The sequence below is a fragment of the Canis lupus genome, chromosome 20 (genome assembly GCF_011100685.1).
Source record: "Canis lupus familiaris isolate Mischka breed German Shepherd chromosome 20, alternate assembly UU_Cfam_GSD_1.0, whole genome shotgun sequence".
Lineage (NCBI taxonomy): Eukaryota > Metazoa > Chordata > Mammalia > Carnivora > Canidae > Canis > Canis lupus.
In genome coordinates, this window is record NC_049241.1 from 24469733 (window position 1) to 24488224 (window position 18492).

Below are 18492 nucleotides of genomic sequence, written 5' to 3' on the forward strand. Positions count from 1 at the left end.
TCAAGTGGAAACATCTTATAAGGGTCAGGATCAGGATTGGAACTTGAGTAATGTGTTGTTGACCATTAGACTATACTATTTCTTAAATAACTGTTAAGTGTGTTCACATCTATATGAGCTGTGGGCAAAATTCAATTCGAGAGACAGTTATTGAGTTTCAGTTATGTGTGGGACACTGGGCTAAATGCCATGTCATTCTTTTTTCCTAGGGAGAAATAAAATCCATCCCTCATTTTAAATTGAATAGAGTTTAGTAGAGGGATTAGACAAACATACCAAGTATAACCTTCAATGCAGAAAGAAATTCATGGTAGAAGAACAAGCAGAGCACAGTGGCAACCCAAAGGCAGAACAGGATGCAATGGTCTCCTAAAATTCAGTGAGTCTGTTCTATCTTTCTTTGTAAGCTAGATCCCATCTATTGTGTTTTGCAATGTCCCGTACAAAGATACAAGGACTTTATGGTCAGTCATTGTACCGCACAGCTGGGTTTAGTCATCTGAAGTGTGTAACATTAGTCCCAAGGCTTGTGCTGACTTTAAGATTTGTGAAACAGACTTTGGGACTTGAATGAAGTCACAAAACAAGGCAAATGTGGAAGACAAAGATAGCTCATAAACTAGCACTTTATTTATTTAAGGTAAGTTATTTTTCTAATTGTCTTTCTTACCAGTATTATTTCTCTGTCTCTCTGCCTTGCTTTGAATCTTAGATTTTTCCAGAATAGAAGATGTTGTATACTTTTCAGTGTTTGAGACACAAACTCGATTTGTCTTTGCTCTACAGGCCCTCAAATAATTTTGACCCTAACACAATGCAAAATGTTACAAGTAATACATGTCAAGCACATATCACGATGACTGTCATAGAGGAAGGGCTCAATTATTATTTGCAATTAACACTGCTATTTTGGGAGTCCTCTCTATCAGACTCCAAACCTCAGAAGTCATTGCTACCCCACCCTCCTGACTTAACTCATGTGGCAGGGGCAGAGAAAGTTTATCTGGCAAAGAAAATAGTGCAGCACAAATTTGGGAAACTGGAAGTCATTTGGGGGCAAGTCTAATTTGTTAAGTTTGCTTGAAATATAGAATGAACTGGTGGGCTAATTGTAGCTAGGACTGATAAAAACTAGCATTTGGCTGTATTTTGTAATCCTTTAACATCTGAGTTGCTGACATATGAACAAAAGATTTATTCTCTGAGAGCAATGCGAAAAGTGCTTTAATATAATAAGCTTAATATAAGGTCCTTTAATATAATAAGCTTGCCTAGAAGTTAAAAAGCAACAGAAAATGGAATTGTATCTGGTATTTGAATCTATGTCACCTCTTGATCTTCTTTCAGACTCATATTTACCCAATAACTTAGTTTGCCCCTCATTAATAACTACTCAAGTTAATTAAATATGAATTTAGGTAAAACATAACTAAATGCATCTGGAGGGAGTTTGATGTCTAACATATTCCACAGTTAAACTTAAGTTATTTTTAGATTCTCTGCTGTTTTGGATCATTTACCCCTCTGCTCTCAGTTAATTAAAAAAAAATCTAGATTTGATACTAAAATTCTGAAGTTGTTCATCCCCCAAAGTATACAAGCAGCATGAATAATTCCAATGCATATGTCCATCTCTATGCAGTATTCTATGATGCAGGCATTCAGTATGAACTGGGTTGGGATTCTGTTTTCCCTGGCTCAAGGCAAACATGTTCTTGATAATGTAGATATGTATAGTTAAATATGAGTTGTCAAGTATGTGAATGAAATGTATTTCTCTTTGTAAAACAAGTTGTAAATAGGATTCAAAATCCCTCAAGGTTTTCTTCCAAAGTCCTAGTCTATTTAAAAACAATGGTAATGATAACCTACTTCTAGAGTCAAATACATACTAATGTTTATTTATTTATTTTTATTTTTTAAAAAGAATTTATTTGAGAGGGGGAGAGAGTTAGAGCTCGAGAGAGACATGAGAGCATAAGAGCAGGGAGTGGGGAGAAGCAGGCTCCCCACAGAGCAGGGAGCCCCACATAGGGCTGGATCCCAGGACCCTGAGATCATAACCTGAGCTGAAGGCAGATACCTGACAGACTGAGCCCCCCAGGTACCCCACATTCTAATATTTATTAATAAAATATTAACATATTTAAGTATTTAAACTTTATTAAAATACAGTTAACAGTCTTGTTCCTTTTAAATGTAGCACTTAATGAATCTAAATGATCAAGTTTTTGAAAGAACGACACATGAGTGATTCACAGGTCAAGCCCTCAGAACATAGTCACCCTACTATTAACTGAGTGTCCCTTTTTGCTATGCCATCTGTATTATTTCCCCCTATAGCCAACCTGCTCACTGCCTGGCACTGTCTGAAAGAAAGCAAAGTTGCTTATGTAAGAAAAGAAACTCTGACCAGTTGTGGGTTTGATTTTATTACCCGAAAGCTAAGTGGATTCACATAAATCACAGTGGCTCAGATCTCCAGATAAGAAGAGAGTACACATCACCATATGGAGCCTTGTAAAGCTCTGGATTCTATGTGAAACACATTTTGGTAACATTATAAACAAACCCATGTGGCACTAGGGCAGTGCAAATAACTGCTTAGTCTGCAAAGGCTCGTCCATCTCTTAGGAAAAGAATATGATAGAACAACTGCACAGTGAGTAACAGCAACCTTCTGATAGTCCTAGGAAGCTGCTTAGCCCAGCAGACTCAGCCCCCACAAAGCAGAGAGCTTTATGTTCACATTAGCTGGGGCCTCTGTGGGCGTGTGTCCTTGGCTCAGGGTCAAATGATTGCATAACGCTTCTCATAAGTGAGTCTGCAGAACAAGAAACCAGAAGGGCAAGAATGCTTAAAAGGACAGCTGGCAAACCCAGGAGACACTCTCCAGAGGTGCCTTGGCCCCTGGGTTTGAGAGCTCCTTTCTGAAGAGAATTCACACATCCCAGCAGATGAGCCAGGGGGGTCCATGGTAGCAGATGCACTTGTGAAGTGAGTTGTGGTTGCCCTGGTTTCCCCATTGTTAGTACATACTGGTTGAAATGATTTGTTGATGGAATAGTGACCAAAACAATTATTTTGTTGTCCTTGTCGTGATGGGCATAAATGGTGTTGACCAGAATTGAGAGATTGTTTGGGTTGTCAAGGCCATTCCTCCTGACCTGAGGTCTTTGTCACACTTCATCTTCTAGAACAAGACAGAATGAAGTTTACAGACACTGTCTTCTGGTCCTCCAAACCCCTGCTTCCTCCACATCATATACACACCAGATTCAGGTAGCCTCTTCCTCACTACCCCTATTAGAATTAAATTCTTTTGAATAGTTCCCCTCATTGCTACAGGATTTAAAAAGCCTTTCGTTCTAACTTATTTTCATTTATTTGTTAATTGATCCCTTCTTTTATTCATCCATTATCTCTTCCTGTGTCCTGTTATGGCCACTGTACCAGATGCTTGAAGAACAGAATACAGTAGTCCCTGCCCTCACAGATGCCCAATCTAGCAGGGGAAAGTGAAAGGTTCAACATTATTACCCATGCTCATATATTAAAACACATTATGTCATTTAATAAGACTATTGAAAAATATTGCAAATTGTAATGAGGAAGCATTAGGGTGAAGAAGTATATCAAGAATCTGGAGAAAGATCTAGACGTGGAAACTTACAGGGAGATTCTAAGAATTGATGGGTTCTCTGGCGAAGAAAAAACTCAAGTAGAAAAGTATGGCTGTGCCTGTGTATTCATCTCATTTCATAAAATAATCTATTCTCTCAAGTGGCACAGAGTACTCATGGTAGTTTCCTCTGAGGAGTATTTATCGATTTCTCCAAGTTGTAAGTGACAGTGGGTAAAACAAGAGAGAGGTTAACATGGTTGGTGGTGAGTCATCTGGGGGTTGCTGCTGTAGGTCCGTGATATCGTCAGGATCCTGGCATATTTTCTTTCTTCTCCCCTTCCATTTTAGGATGTGCATCCATTCTCAAGGAAATGGATATAAAATGATTCCTGGAGATCTAGCCATTACATCTAATTTCCAGTGTAAAATAGGAAGAAATGGGGGAAAAGGCATAATTTTAAAACATGCTTTCTAGAAACCCTACCAATAACTTCTGGTTCTGTCTCTCTGGCCAGAGCTCCAATGTGGCCAGCACTATTTCTGTTTTCCCAATAAAATCTGTTAGAAAAATTTTAATTGAAAAATGGGTACTGGATAAACTAGCAGGCCCCATCACTCCCTAACTGGGACACCCAGAACATGTTGAAACCTCTTAGGTATGGAGAACATGCATGGGAATGGAAGTTGGAAGTTGTCAGCCAAGGAGCCTGAGGACTCTCCCCACAGAGATTCATGGATTCAGCTTTTCTCTGACATACATAGAAAGAAAAGTGTGACTACCTTCCAGAAGTTACTGCTAAGAAGCTTTATTACATTTTTCTCCTCAAATAGTTGGAGCTTCAAAAAACTTGCAGTGCATTTTATGTGCATGTGTATAATGTACATGGATATTTGTATTAACAGATTTCTAATATCTACTTCACCCAAACACTGAAGCCCACATAAACAGCCCATCTAAACTCCTTTCATAGAGATTTATGAATATTTAAAAAATACCTACCCAAGAGCAAATTTATTGATTGAATGGTGATATTTATTTAATATATTTGAGAAATTTAAATTTTTAAAAATGGTTTATTTTTGTAAGAACTTGTTTCAGCTATTAAAGATGGTATCCCACCCACCCTCTGCCAATAAAAAACTCTTGACTTCTTATTAAGACAAATACTGGCAGTGGAGAAAGCTTACATATGAAAATATATAGTTCTTTAAATATAATCCTATCTCATCTCAAAAACAGAACATGGAAGCCTGTTTAAATGATGTAGTTGGGGCACCTGGGTGGCTCAGTGGTTGAGTGTCCACCTTTGGCTCAGGTTGTGATCCCAGAGTCCTGGGATGGAGTCCCACACTGGGTTTCCCATGGGGAGCCTGCTTCTCCCTCTGCCTATGTATCTGCCTCTCTCTATGCCTCTCATGAATGAATAAATACAATCTTAAAAAAAAGATATAATTGACTTTAATGAAATTTGTACAAAATTAAAATATAACAAAATAAATCAAACATTGGCATTAACAACAGGACATCAGTCAGGATCCCAATAGGAAACAGCATATTCAGAGCAGGCAATTTCAAGGAGAGTTCATGTCCAAAAGAACTATTTACAGAAGCGGGAGTAGGATGCAGGGAGTCATGGAGATAGTGCAAGGATCAGGGCTGAATAATAGAGGGAGAACTAATATCTCTCCTTGGTCTAAAAGGGACAAAGTAGAGCGATATTAGCAGAATCTGGAGACAGAGAGTCATATAGGAAAAGTTGTCTTGAGGAGCAGTGATCTTAGCAGTGATCTTAGGTCAAGGGACACACCTTGCTTTAGACATACATCTAATGATCTCATAGGGAAATCAAAGAATAAATACCCTGATCTCCTGCTGAGGTTTCCATTGGCCAAACCAACCAGCAGACAGAGACCTGTACAAGAAGCCCTCTCTCTATGGTCTATTAAAGAAGGATGAGGAAGTTGAGGCCTGGAGGGGTAAATAGAAGATATCCCACACAACAAGCTAGGGATGTGTCCATCTATAATGTGTGATATTTATTTATTTATTTGTTTGTTTATTTATTTATTTATTTATTTTTACCTTTAGAGATACTAAAAGTTCTTCTTCATGAGAAAATATGTAATGCCAGGCTGTATTTGTCAACTTGCCAGATCTCCTAGTGTCACCAAGGATACTTCAAAGCTACTCTGCTACCTTTCCAGAAACCACCTACAAAAGCTAATTGATAGTGCACCCTTGCTAACACATGGAGATTTGACATTATTAGTCTAATTAAAAGGATTTTAACAGTCTAACCTCCCCCCCTCTGCTGATTCCTACATACTCCAGTCAAAGTAAATTAAACCCATTAATCAAACCAGTAGAAATGATGTAAGGTGCAGGATACAGGCAGAACAGAGAAGAGACTAACAGCCTTCATTATGCTTAATTTTCTTCCTTAGCAAAGGATAATAAATTCAAATTGTAACATCACAATAAAATATTTATTCAAGAGCAGGGCAAGACACATTATAATTAGCTCCCTATTATGTGTCTTCGTTTAGGTGGTAATAGATGCGATTGAGTAGCCCAGTCAATCTTAAGCTAAAGATTTAAAGTAAGATCTCACCTGACTGTCACCTGGGAAGGTATCCCCACTATGAGAAGCTTGCCTCGGGATATGGACAGATGGTGACTTGAGAGTTGGTGTTCATTCATTTATTTTCAATTCAACAGATATCACTTGAGTGCCTGCCATGTATTAGAGCTCTGGGCCTTATGGTTCCAACAGTGAATAAACTAAGGGCCTCATCTCAAAGGACTTGCTTGGGGATTGGAATAAAAACCATGCTCCTTATCTTAGCCTTGAAGAACTCAGACTTCTCAGACTTCATCCCTTGGCATCTTCTTCCTTGTTCACTGTGTTCCTGCCACCAGGGCTTTTGCTCCTTCTCTAAAGTTAGCAACCTAGTTCCTACTTCATGTACTCTTCCACTTGTCTAGAATACTGTCCCTTCAGATCTCCATATGACTGGTACCTTCTCATCCTGTTACTCCACTAGCAGAGCCCTGTCTTGGTCACCTTTACCTAAAGAAGCTCCCTAAAACCCAGTTACGCTACTTTCTAAATTTTCTTCATAATACTTATCATCACCCAAAATTAGCTTTCTTATTTACTATTGTTTACCTCTTCACTTATCCTCAATGCAGTATAAACCTCAGAAAGGACCTTGTCTCTCCTTATCACTGTGTTCCCAAAGTGTATGTAGCCTGGAACATAGTAGATTCTCAATAAATATTTGTGACTAGGGATTATCATCATTTTAAAGATGGTGACAATAGAATTTGCCATCGTATATGTTTTTTAAAATATTTCATTTATTCATGAGAGACACAGAAAGAGAGAGGCAGAGACATAGGGAAAGGGAGGAGAAGCAGGCTCCATGCAAGAAGCCTGATGTGGGACTCTATCCCAGGACCATGGCATCATGCCCTGAGCTGAAAGGGCTCAACCACTTAGCCACCCAGGAGTCCCCCATATGTTTTTTGAAACCTAACTACATCCCTATCAAGAAGTGATAAATAATTCCCCACCCCTTCAGTATAGGTAAGTGGACTTTTATTGGCTTATAACCAATAGGATATGGTGGAATGGTGGAAGTGACACTGTATAACTTCAGAGGCTACATCACAAAATGTGATACATCTTGCCTTTGCAGTCCAAATTAACCCATATGGATAGGCCCAAAACTATCTAGAGAGAGAAAGAGATGCCCATCCATCCCCTGGCTGCTCTATCCCTACACCCTCCCACATCCAGCCCATCTAATTGAAACCACATGAGAGACCCTTGGCCAAAAGCACCTGGGAGAGTCTTTTCAAAATTTCTGACCCATAGAGATTAAAGGAAAGAATAAAATGATTATTGTTTCAAACTACCAAGTTTTGGAATGGTATTATACCAAAGTAGATAATCAGGATAGTGAATGACTGGCTGGATGAATGAATGAATGAATGAATGAATGAATGAATGAATGAACTAACAAGTTATTACTTCCAGTTTGAATCAGAATGGAGAAAAGATGTTATCAGGAGGGAAGAAAGTGTTTCAGAGATCTATGTGTCTGTAGAAATAAAATATTTCAGAAGAATTCCAATATCAAGTGTCTCCAATATAATAGATTCAATTATACTGTTGATCAAATAAGGGATCCCTGAGTGGCTCAGCGGTTTAGCGCCTGCCTTTGGCCCAGGGCGCTATCCTGGAGACCCGGGATCGAATCCCACGTGGGGCTCCCGGTGCATGGAGCCTGCTTCTCCCTCTGCCTGTGTCTCTGCCTCTCTCTCTCTCTCTCTCTCTCTCATGAATAAATAAATAAAATATTTTAAAAAAAAGAAAAAGAAAACAAATAATATCCCTTCCAGAGTAGTATAAGACATTTTTTTTACCTTTACATAGAAACTATATGAGACAAACTTTGTTCCCTATCACAAATTAACATTTTTTTCATGAAAGATATTGCTAATTAATTATGGCATTCTTTCTTACTAACTGTGACTTCACAGTCCTTTCCAGACAGCCATTAACAATTGATATGAATTGGCACTCAAAATTTTTGCCATACCAACCTTAAGGAGATGCCAACATCCCAAAGGAGCATTGCAGGTTGTATTTACTCTTATCTCCTACCACCTCTTTCCTGAGATTTCTTTTCTTTTTTTTTTTTTTAATTTTTATTTATTTATGATAGTCACAGAGAAGAGAGAGAGAGAGAGAGAGGCAGAGACACAGGTAGAGGGAGAAGCAGGCTCCATGCACCGGGAGCCCGACGTGGGATTTGATCCCGGGTCTCCAGGATCGCGCCCTGGGCCAAAGGCAGGCACTAAACCACTGCGCCACCCAGGGATCACTTTCCTGAGATTTCTGTAGTGACACCAGAACAAGGAACAGCATGAGAATTTTGCAAGTTGAAAACATTGGGGCTAGTCTGTCAACACTTCTAAAATTCTATGGGAACATCTGTTTTCATTCCTGATGAGGGAGGCAGCATTTGTTTAAAGGCTGTTAGAACTTCTCACTGGTTGATATGCAGACACAGAGATCTCTGTTGAAAAGAATTTACCCAGAATGGTTAGGATTATTAAGATGGTGCTAGCAAAAAAAAAAAAAAAAAAAAAAAAAAAAAAAAGATGGTGCTAGCATTTGCAAAGCTTTTGTCAGTTTGTTTGTACTGGGAAGCAGTGGGTCATAAGTTCTGCAAGGATTTCTTGCACTCATAATTGCTTCATGTCTTCATATCTCTTTCTCTTTTATCTGCATACATATGTCTATTTTCATCCATAAAAATTGACATAGTGTCATTGTACACGTCAACTTGGATCTTAGGAAATCTAAATTCTTTCAGCCAAAGGCATTTACTTATCTCAAATACTGATTTCATCAAGCAATCCTTCCTAGTTTCTATACAGTTAATGGTCACTCTTTCAGAACTGTAGTATCAGCTGGCATCTCTTACAGACTTCCACTATTCCATGTAATATAATTATTTTTGCAATTCCTTGCACTCACCCAATTATACTGAAACCCCTTGAAGGCAGAAACCATTTCTGTCTCATCTTTGCATTCCCTGCAGAATCTGGTAAAACAAAACAAAACAAAAACAAAACAAAAAGGGATCCCTGGGTGGCTCAGTGGTTTGGTGTCTGCCTTTGGCCTGGGGTGTGATCCTGTAGTCCTGGGATCGAGTCCCACATCAGGCTTCCGGTGTGGAGCCTGCTTCTCCCTCTGCCTGTGTCTCTGCCTCTCTCTCTCTCTCTCTCTTTCTGTGTGTCTTTCATGAATAAATAAATAAAATCTTAAAAAAACAAAACAAAACACTCTCCTTAAAGGCAATTGAGGGAATCCAAAATATCAGCATTGTTTTGCAACTCAAATTTCTTCCAGTTCACATCCAAATCTCCCTTTGACAGAAGTACATTTGTAATCTTGAACAAGGAAGCATATTAGGGAACCATTCTGATTAATGAACTATAGTTCTTAACTGGAGACATAACTGAGTCTCCCACTCCCCCACAGGTGTTTTTTGGAAATGCAAGGGAGGCGTATTTTGTCAAAAAATTTGAAGATGCAATAATGGATATATAGTATCTAGGCACCAAGGATGTTAAACATACTGCAATGTGAGGAACAGCCTTATGTAACAAGAAATTGTCCTGCTAACATGTCAACAATGTCCCCAGTGAGAACACTACTGGACTATTTACCCAACTGTATTATAATAATCATTGTTATTTTCACTTATTTTGTACTGGACGCTATCTGAAAGGTTTACCTATGTGTTGTGGCTGCTTCCAGTTTAGTGTGCATGAGAATCACCTGGAGGACGGATTACAGCACTAATTGCTAGGCCTCACCCTAGAGTTTCTGATACAGTGGGGCTGAAGTGAGACTGCAAAATTATATTTTTACAACTTCCCAGGTAATACTCATGCTGCTAGTCCAGAAATCACACTTTGAGAATCCCAAATCTACACTGATATAACCTCATAATTTTCCTCTCAGTCACACTATTCTTACATCCTACATTATCCTTATTTTTCAGGTGAGAAAGCCCAAATTTAAGAGGTTCAATCTACCACTTGTCCAGAACTACACAATTATGAGCCAACAAATTCATTTGTTTGGGCAGCATGCAAGGAAATGAAAATGAAGGCTCTGGAGCCAGGCCACTTGGGTTTACTATTTCTTATTTGTATGATCTTGAGAAAATTATTTAAACTCTGAGCTTCAGTGTCCTTGATTTGAAACAGGGGTAATAATGGTTCTTTCAGATGTATCATAAAGATAAAATGAGATAATGAGTGAAAAGCTTAAAATACTCTATTTTGGAAGAATGAACCCTCAAGGAGGTTATATTCCAGTGGAAAAGCCAAATAATAAACTTGTAAAAATACAAATAAGTAATTCTAAACACTAGAAATCCTATAAAGAAATAGAATAAGGAAATGGGTTGGAAGAGTAGAGATGGCGAGGTCTAAAAGGATTCTTTCAAAGGGATGGCATTTGAGCTATGAATGACCAATGGAGCCAGTCACACTGAACTGGAGAATGAGTGCTCCAGGCAGAGGCAAGAGTAGGTGCAAAGGCACAGGGACGAGAATCTGTTTTTCTTATCCTAGAAACTGAAGGAAAGCCAGCAATGGAGTGGAGTGAGGGCAAAGAATTGGAGGTAGGGAATGGAAGCAGGGCAGGTAGTAGAGTGGGAGGGGATGGCATTAGAGAGGTCAGTAGCAGTTGATTACCACCAATCTTGTAAGGTATGATGAGAAGCATACATTTTATTTCAGAGGTAGTGGAAAGCCATTGAAGCATTTCAGGCAGGGGAGTGATTGATTGGATTTATTTTTTAACAGATCAGTCTAGCTGCTATATCCAGAATGGATTGTGGCAAGCAAGAGTGGAAGCATGGAGCCCAGTGATGGAGCCACAGTGTAGATCATGTGGCTTGAACTAGGGAGGTGACCAGAGAGATGAAGAGTAGTGGGTGGGTTCAGAGTATCTGGGGCTTAATGACAGATAATATATATGGAGGAAAGGGCAGTGTGTTAGCATCAGGGTGGATGGCAGTGCAATCTGCCTCAGTAGAGTAGAAGCATGCTTGGAGTTTTAAAAGTTCTGTTTTTAAAAAACAATTTATTTAAAATAAAAAGTTCTGTTTTGTTATGTAGGATGGGTTACAACAGGCAACAAGGAAACTTTTGGGGATTATGTACAGATTCATTATCTTAATTGTGATATTGGTTTCACATGTGTATACGTAGGCTGAAATTCAATACCTTACATGCTTTAAATATGTGCTGAGTCCATTATATGTCAATAAATCTGCATTTTAAAAAGCTGTGAAAGAGAATCATGATATGCCAGCCCAAAATATGCTGCTTTGGCATAAGAATCATTTTATATGGAAGGTATTTGTATTCCTGTTATTTCTTATCTGCCTAAAAGCAGAGCCTCCCAAAAGTACTCTGTTATCATAAATCCCCTCCAGGGAGCTACTCCAATCTTCTCTTCTGGTAGAGTAGTCAGCACCACACCCAGACAGACATCACAGACTTGTCACTATTCTGTCTCCCATCTATTCTCACGAGGGCCATTTATCTTTCCAAAAAAGTCATTTTGTTTCCAAGGGCCCTATCTCCCCTTCCTTCTTAGAAATCATTTGTTCTCCTCCAAGTGTCCCTCTGCTCTTCCCTTTCCCCTATTAAGAGGGTATGTAAGCTCTCAAATCTCACCACTCCTTTGGATAGTCCCTTCTGTGATATCCCTATGAATGTAAAATTAAAATTAATAAATGTGTATGTCTTTTCTCCTGTTCATCTGTTGTTGGTTTAATTCCCAAGTCCCCCAGGGTAAGAGGGTAGAGGACAAATTTTTCCTCCCTTACAGCAATAATGAACAACAGTCAAGAAGGCAAGATGATTATTCACCAAGTAGAGGTAGGCTGTTGGACATAGGAGTCTAGAATTTAATGAGACATGTCTCTTGAGATCTTGACAATTCCAAAAACTCAAGGGTGAAATTTGCAACCACTCAGTACCAGGACTGAGCTTAGCTAAAGGAACACAGAATTGGAGGTTGAATTCAGGTTCTGGTTTCTGTCAGGTATGGAATATATAGGGAACCTTCAATATGCTACTTGATTTCCATCTACATGTGTTTTGCATTGGTAAAATAAAGAACTCACATTTGAGGGTTAGGAGGGTGAGTGCCACAATAGAAGTCTTTGGAGAAATTAAAATTGCTCCACAAATCTCAGTTGCTCTCAATATTACTCAAGAGGATAATGCCTCAAAAACATGATAGTTTGGAGAAAATCCTTGGTCAAACCAAGACTATAAAGAAGAAACACAAGCAAAAACCAACATCTTGGAAAGAACAGAGAACTTTTTAAATTTTATTTATCTGATATACAGAACTTAAGGCTCTTCTCCCTGTTGATTTTGAGGACAATAAAACTTATTTTTTCTTCCTGGACTGAAATATATCCAAAGTCATGGTCTACAAAGTATACATGATCTTGTACCTATTAAGACATCACTAAATAAATATTATGAGAACTTTGAGATAGGAATGGTAATCAGTATTTCAAATGTTCCGTGAGTTTGATTTTTCTCTTTACAAAGCCTCTGCAAGATTTATTGTCTGGTTGAGGTGTGTTTAAAAATAAATAAATAAGATAGTACTGAGCTGGGCAGTTGTTGGAAGGCTCATTAATCACTGTTTTAAATCCCAGGGTCTTCAACCATCCAAATTAATACCTGAAATCTTCACTTGAGTCATGAATAAGCTAACAAATCAGCCACTACAGACCTTGTGTGACAGAGCCAGTGAGTCCTCAAGTGACATGAATGCTCTTTGATTTCAAACACATACATTTAAGCTACAAACTCTCTAAAATTAATTTATTCCAAACAAGAATTATATAGAGAGAATACAACTTAAAAAGAGAGAAGGGTAGATGTATCACTACATATGAAAAAGTCTTGGATTTTTAAAAAGTGATAGAGGTCACATTATGTTCATCTTTAACTTAGACACATGACTCTCCAAATCATTCTACTACCTCATGTAACCAAAGAGTGATTAGTTCCAATATCTCAGAGAAATGGCTTTGTTGACTTTTTAAGAAATGACTTGCTAGATGAAAATATTGCCTACATTGAATGGGTGATGTAGAGAAATTTAAGGGTAATTTTAACTATACATACTTTTTAACTTACATGCAACCATAACCAACTAACTCTAAGACACGATGCTGCTATTAGTGGCTTATCTATTTGGTTCAAATTTTCACATAAAGAACTTAGAAGATAGTAAGCAGTGAACAAATGAGAGCTGTTTCACTTGTAGTAGCAACCATCATAGTCATGGGATTAGTAGTAGTAATTGTAGTAGTAAATGACACAGCTGAAAAAAGATCTCTTTGAGCAAATATTAGGGATTCTTGGACACAAAATAGCGCTCATTGTTGTGGTGGCTAAAGGTTTCTCGACATTCTCGTTAAGGAACTGTCCTGAATAATTAAGCAGTTTTAGAGTTTGATGTTCATTCCTTTAGGAGATTATTTTTAGGGGAGGTGATAAATGGTCATTTAAAGAGAGACAGTTCTTTGTTCTACCTATAATATCATTACACTGGTACTTTGTGATTTTTTTAAAAAGATTTTATTTATTCATGAGAGACACAGAGAGGGAGAGGCAGAGGGAAAAGCAGGAGCCCGATATAGGACTCGATCCGGGGACTCCAGGATCACACCTAGAACTGAAGGCAGGTGCTCAATCGCTGAGCCAGTCAGGCATCCTTACTTTGTGATTTTTCAAGTGGAACCACTAATTTATCCTACAGATTGTTTAATTATTAGGTTTTCTAGTAATCTAAACTAAAAGAATAGAAATTCTAGATTATAGGAAATGTACAGTTTCTATCAAGTGTTGGGCCAAAACACAAAGTTCTGTTTTGTGTGATTTAATATTAACATCCAGAGCAATTTGTATTAGCTTTCATGTGTTAAAAGATCTCCCTTTATCTTCTATTTAGGTGTATATTTATGATATTTAAAGGTACATGGATTTGTCAGTAATTTCTATGCTTTTTTAAGATCTAAGTTTGCCTGAATTCCACTAGCCAAAAAAAACTTATTTGCATGAAACAACCGAATAGAGGATTGATAAATTTGAACAGGTGAATTCATGGTACCTATGTTGTGCCATTTATATTTACAGGTTACAACATGGATTCACATTTAAGATCTCAGTTTAGTGATATTATAATAAACAGTTTCCAAAATCAATGGGAATTGAAAAGTAGAGAGGTAGGGTGAAAGGGGCATGCAGCATATCATTTATTGACATCAAATAAGTTCATTATCTCAAGCAGTAGATTATGTTCCTAATCTGGGCCCCCCAAAACAAATTAGGGTTTTCTGTTTTCTTTTACTATGCCCCCCAATCTTTTCCTTGATAGAAGGACTTGAAGAGGTGCCTCCATCCTCCTCCAGAATTGGCACAGACCGAAGCTTCTACTTTTCCCTGAGGCTTTCTGTTACTCTGTCCCTCATCCCACACTTCAAAATGAAAGAGAAGGTGGGGATAGTGGTATTTATGAGGCTGTCGGTACTGTAGGCCATTTAGGGCCAGACCTTAGGGTTACGCCCCATGATGTACATTATCACCATGAAGAAATAATTATCGAATGCCCGCTTCAGGATTCAAAGGATGGTCTCTGAGGTCATTTGTTCTCACATGTCAGTTAGCAATTTACTTTTCCAAAGTGTCCAGAATAACAGATTCAGTGACTTACATTTTTTTGGAAAGCATGTCATATATATAGGAAACTATGAAACATATATGTACATTTTAAAGAATAATAAAAGAAACACTTATGTATCCACCACCTAGCTAATAAAACAGAACATTGCCCACACCACACTTCTGTCATTCCCCCGCCTAGAGGTATCCACTATCCTAACTTTTGTGATACTTACTACCTTTCTTTTATTTATAGTTTTGACACCCAAACATGTATCTGTAAACAGTATAGTTTTGCTTTGTCTCTTTTTTGAAGCTTACATAATTGGAATTATAAGTATATATTCTTTTCTGTCTGAATTCTCTCATTATCTGGTTCTCTACTCATCGATTGTGGACATGGTCATACTTAACTCATTTTGATTGTATAGTATTTCATCATATGAATATATCATAATTGATTTTTTAAAGATTTTATTTATTCATGAGAGAGAGAGAGACAGAGACACAGGCAGAGGGAGAAGCAGGCTCCATGCAGGGAACCCGATGTGGGACCATATCCCGGGAGTCCAGGATCACGCCTTGAGCCGAAGGCAGATGCTCAACCGCTGAGCCACCCAGGCGTCCCCATAATTGATTAATTCATTCTATTGTGAAGAAACATTTGGGTTCTGCCAGGGCATTTTGGCTTTTACAAATATATATATTTTTTAATATTCTTGTATCTTCTGTGGTGTGTGTGAAAGAGTTTCTCTAGGATATATACAGAGAAGTGGAGTTTCTGGGCTATGCACTTCTTGTTAATATTCAACTATTTTCTAGTTTGTACTGTTAAAGGACTTTTTAAAAATATAAAATCATGACTTTCATACAAATATAGTCAGTACATGTCAAAGTTTTTATTTAACTCATTAATCAATGAAGGAAATTGTTTTACAGCCAGTTCAAAGGAGAATCCAAAGAACTGACAGATATAGAAGCATGAAGTCACTGGAGAAAATAATACAGAGGTTCCTCAAAAAGTTAAAAATAGAACTACCTTATGATCCATCGATCAAACTACTGGGTATTTCCCCAAAGAACATAAGAACACTAAATAAGAGGGATACATGAACCCCTATGTTTATAGCGCATTGTTTACAATAGCCAAGATCCAGAAGCAGCCCAAGTGTCCGTTGACTGATGAATACATAAGTGTGTGTGTGTGATGGCATATTATGCAACCACAAAAAAGAATGAAATGTTGCCATTCACAATGACATGGATAGAGCAGAAAATATTATGGTAAGTGAAATGAATCAGTCAGAGAAACACAAGTCCCATATGATTTTACTCAATGTGGAATTTAAGAAACAAAAAAAAGAAGAAAAAATAAAAGAGGCAAACCAAGAAACAGACTCTTTTTTTTTTTTTTTTAAGATTCTATTTATTTATTATGAGAGAGAGGCAGAGACACAGGCAGAGGGAGAAGCAGGCTCTATGCAGGGAGCCTGACATGGGACTCGATCCCAAGACTCCAGGATCCCACCCCGGGCTGAAGGCGGCACTAAACCGCTGAGCCACCGGGGCTGCCCAGAAACAGATTCTTAACTATAGAGAACAAACTGATAGTTACCAGAGGGGAGGTGGTGGTGATGGGGAGGGAATTGGTGAAATATGTGATGAGGATAAAGGAGTACACTTGTCGTGATGAGCACTGGGTAGTATATGGAAGTGTAGAATCATTATATTCTACACCTGAAATTAATATCACACTGTATGTTAACTAACTGGAATTATAATAAAAACTTTTTAAAAAAAATACTGAATAAAATGCACAGATAGATGCAAAATTACTCAGTATACATTGGGTAATAATCACTGCCTTTCCACTGAACACAATTTACTCTCTATGAGCAAGAATTATTTGTATTGCTATCAGTGTTCTAAAATTTTTGGAGCTGCAACATAGCTGAGAGTGTGAAAGACAGCAGTAGCCTGGAAGGGTATGCTGCACAGGACAGGTAGTAATCTTTTTGTTCCTTAGCAAGCCTTTTGTAATTTTTTCTGTGGTACCACCTTACAGTCTCTTAGCAGCACGTGTGAGTTCCCATTGCCGTACATTCCTGCCCCATTGAGTAGAGCCATACTTTTTCCTTTTTGTCGGTTTGGTGGGTGTGTATTGGTATCTCATTATGGTTCTAGTTCATCTTTTCTTATGTTCACTAGCCATGTGGCTGGCCCCCTTTTTGAAGTCCTTATTCAAGTTTTGGCTCATTTTCCTATTGGTTAAATTGACTTTTTCAGAATTTGAAGGAATTTAGATGGCCCTCTAGGGCTGAATGTTCCCTTCTTCTGTCATTCTTGTGCTACCTTTACAGGACGAGTCTTACTAGATATCTGCATCATTTACTTATTTTCCTTAAATTGGCTCATTTTATTTTTTACATCCATAGGTTTTTAAATTAAAATTTTGTGAATATCATAAATAGAAAACCAATATCAATTTGCCATAAATGAAAGGTAGCAGTTAAATGAATACAATAAAGCAAAATCACATTGTCAACTTTAACTAGGTAGATTCCCCCCCAACCTCAACTTGGGGCCTGAGCCCGTTTCTCTCTCCTCTCTCTTTCTCTTCTCTACACTCCCCGTTCTAATGAGAAAAGACATAAGCAAGTATCAGCTCAATGTAGAAGAAATACTAGCACCAGACTTTCCCCTGCGTTTTAGGGAGACTTGAAAGAGACTGGCATGGGGATAATAATTTCAGTGTGTGAATCTGTGGAATTGAAAGTCACATTCAGATCCAGGTCCCACCACTTCTATTGTGGTCTTCCAGAGGAAGTCTCCCACACTTTGAGAAACACTGATTTTATTCAGCCCTCTACTTTTATAGGTGAAGAAGCTGAGGCAGCCAAAAGAAGGGGGATAGGAGAGGCAGAACAATAGTACCCCCCCACCAAAGATGGTCCACAGGTTCTAATTTCCAGAACCTGTGAATATATTACCTGAAACACTAAAAGAAACTTTGTAGATGCAATTGAAGTTGGACCTTGAGATGAGATTTATCTTGAATCATCTGTGTGGCCCAATCTACCCACTTGAGCCCTTGAAAGCAGAAAATTTTCTGTCTGGAGTCACAAAGATAGATGCAGGAGTAGAAGAGGCAGGAGACATTCAAAACCTGAGACGGACTCAACCCACTGCTGAGTTCGAAAACAATAGGAATCAATAAAGAAGGTAGGGGGCCTCTAGAAGCTGAGAATAACCCCTGGCTGATAGCCAGCAAGGAAATGGCAGTTCCACAGCTGCATGGCTCCAATTCTCAAAATCATCTGCAAAGAATGAATGAGTTTGGAAGTAGATATTTCCCCAGAGACTCCAGATAAGCATCCTCACTGGCCAGCACCTTGATTTGTGCCTTATAGAACCAAGAGCAGAAAAACCAGTCCTGCTTACTGGATTTATGATCCAGAGAACTATGAGATAATAAATTTAGGTTATTGTGAGCAGCTAAGTCTGTAGTAATTCGTTACTGCAGCCATAAAAAACTAATACAGTGAGTTGTTCAAAATCACACAGCTATTTAGAGTCA

General features: G+C 38.3%; 1 long non-coding RNA gene across 2 annotated transcripts; it reads left to right on the top strand.

Annotated features, from left to right (window-relative positions):
• The first annotated feature begins 504 nt into the window (after positions 1-504).
• LOC119864662 lies at positions 505-10496 on the top strand. 2 transcript variants are annotated; one of them, XR_005374776.1, is made up of 3 exons: positions 505-640; positions 3198-3282; positions 10211-10496. It is a non-coding gene; the product is annotated as an uncharacterized LOC119864662 (long non-coding RNA). The 2 variants fall into 2 exon arrangements; XR_005374775.1 differs by lacking the exon at positions 10211-10496 and adding an exon at positions 3974-4648.
• Positions 10497-18492: the final 7996 nt, after the last annotated feature.